Genomic DNA, 2,705 nt, shown 5'->3' on the forward strand with positions numbered 1-2,705 from the left:
ACTCTGCTGTCCATTATGGTAACCACGCCCACCTTGTCTTTGTTGATTAACTGCTGCCACTTGGCCCGTACTACCACAGGGTCCAATCAGCCCCATCGTAGTTTAGTGTCTTAATTCAATTAGGGAAGTTCCCATTGTCAAATCAGATTTACATAAAATAGCAATCACAGTAGTCTTCAAGGATGCTGGGGCTCCCTTCACAAATTTATTCCTCACCGTCCTGGTGAAATGTGTGTCTTCTGGACTCTCCATTTCTGGCTCTAGGAGTCTAATCTGATAAATCCATTCCAACAAACCAGTTTCCCTAAGCCTCTGGATACCTTCTTCTACATTATACCAAGGCAGGTCTGGTGCTTCAACTTGACTTAGGGTAGGCCACAGCATAATCTGTGCCTCAGTAAGCCAACCAAATAAACTATTAGATCCTTTCCTAACCTCTCGAGCTGAGACATTGAATGAAGAATCCGTACTTAGTGGGCCTAAATCAATAAACTCAGACTGATCCAATGTTACATTCCTTGCACCATTATCCCACACCCTCAGTAGCCATTTCCACATATATTTTATAGGTTTCTGTCTGTACATGTTAGCAAAATCAAGTAGGTCTTTTCGGGTGTAGCATACCACCTCCTCAGTCACACTTTCTATTTCACCTTTTGGGGCTCAATTTGACTTTACTTTAGTTATAGGTCTAGCAGCAACAATGGGTGGTTGATGCAGTTCCTGAGGACATTCAGGAATGTCTTTCATGGCTCTGCCTCAGGCAATGACCCAGCAGGACCAGTTTGGCCAATCCCATCAAACTGAAGGGGGATGATGGTTTTACGGTAATCCCTTCAGATGAGAGGGATTCAACAGCATCTATAGGCTCCATATCCTGAACTTCCTGACTATCTGTCCATATGTCCCCATTCCAGGTTTCAGGATCCCATTTTTTCCCAATCAATGCCCTCATTTTAACATCAGACACCATTCTGGTTTGGCAATTTAATTCACGTTGTAATTTAGCCACCCTTACAATAAGACTCTAGGTTTGTTTTTCAGCACTATCAGCTCTGTTACTAGAAGACATAAGGCATTCTTTCAGAGCACAACTGGAAGCACTGAGGTCTTTTATGCGGCGCATAAGCCAAGACTCAGCAGCTTAAGCTCATCTTGCTCTTTCACCACCTTGTCTAGTGTAAGTAGGACCAACCAACCAGCTTCCTAATATTCCTCATGCTGACAAAATGACAAAAAAGTATCAAATATGCGATTACGCAGAGCATCACTTCTCACAAGTACTTGATCTATTGGTGGTGCTATTTTGCATATTAATGTTGCCACCGCACACCATGGATTAGTAGGGCCCTCTTTATTAACAGAGGCAGGGTCACTAGTGTCTTTATCATTAATCAAACTGGAGAACCAATTTAGGAAGCCCATCCTTATGATTTTGTCTCTCTAGAACCACTCCTGGTACCAAATGTGTTAGACTGGGTTTTCTAGAGAAACAAAACCAGTAAAGCTTATGTATAGTGAGAAAGAGAGAAATTTATCTTAGGAAAATGGCTCACACACTTATAGAAGCTGGCAAGTCCAAAATTCTTGGATCAAACATCAAGCTGGAGGCTTTTCCCTGTTTCTGCAGCTGCAGGGCTGAGGAGCTCAAGGTTGGCAGGTAGTATACTGGCTGTTAACTCCAACAATTGACGAATACAAGATCTCCAGCCCAAATGGTGGATTGCTCACTCACCAACAGTTGTAGGGAGCACAACAGAATCCCGATCCACAGAGGAATGTCTCTTTTCCCAAGATGTCCATAGATATACTGGAAGCAGGCCACGCCCCTAGCGAAACTCCCTTTCAACAGATTGGCTGCTCAAAACATAATCATCTGATCCCATCATGGGAATAACCACATCACAACAGCTTAAACCACACAGAATTGTGGCCCAGCCAAGTTGACACACAGCTCCAACTATCACACCCTATCAGGCAAAGAACCACAACCAGCTGAGGTACCTGCTGAGGGCAAGGGAAATACAGAATGGATGGTGGAAGAAGGTAGTTCTGAATATCAGCTATGACCACATGACCAACTGCAGAAACAAGGACTGTGATTGTTATATTTCTTCACTGTATATGTGCATCAAATATTTTGTTTCTGTCTGTTACGGACTATGAAATGTAAATAGGCTTAATGTATTTCAGTTGTATGTGGGCTAGTGTATCATGTTAGGTGCAAATATGACTTTATAATAGTCCTTATTTTAGAGATTATATATGGTTAAGGACATGTGTACAACTGCCAAGTTGACAAAGGGTGGACTGTGATAGTTGGAGTTGTGTGTCAACTTAGCTTGACCACAATTCTGAGTGGTTTAAGTAGTTGTGATATGGGTTATTCCCATGATGAGATTGGATGTATATGTTTTGAGCAGCCAATCCATTGAAAAGGAGTTTCCCTAGGGTTGTGCCTCTTCCAATGTATTTATGGACAACCTGGGAAAAATATACACTCTTCTGTGGATCAGGATCCTGCTGTGCTACGTACAACTGTCTGTGGGAACAATCCACCATTCAGCCTGGAGATCTTGGATTCATCATTTGTTGGAGTCAACAGCTGGTATACTGCCTGCCAACCTTGAGCTTGTCAGCCCCTGCAGCTGCATGAGTTGGGAAAAGCCTCCAGCTTGACATTTGATCCAAGAACTTGGGACATG

At 42.9% G+C, this 2,705-nt stretch overlaps 1 protein-coding gene across 1 annotated transcript in view; it reads left to right on the plus strand.

Annotated features, from left to right (window-relative positions):
• RNF32 (ring finger protein 32) overlaps positions 1 to 2,705 on the plus strand; it is a 114,759-nt gene that overhangs the window by 30,922 nt on the left and 81,132 nt on the right. The gene's annotated exons all lie outside the window — the stretch shown is intronic.

The sequence above is a fragment of the Orycteropus afer genome, unplaced genomic scaffold (genome assembly GCF_000298275.1).
Source record: "Orycteropus afer afer isolate SDZICR_OR568_19922 unplaced genomic scaffold, OryAfe1.0 scaffold00396, whole genome shotgun sequence".
Lineage (NCBI taxonomy): Eukaryota > Metazoa > Chordata > Mammalia > Tubulidentata > Orycteropodidae > Orycteropus > Orycteropus afer.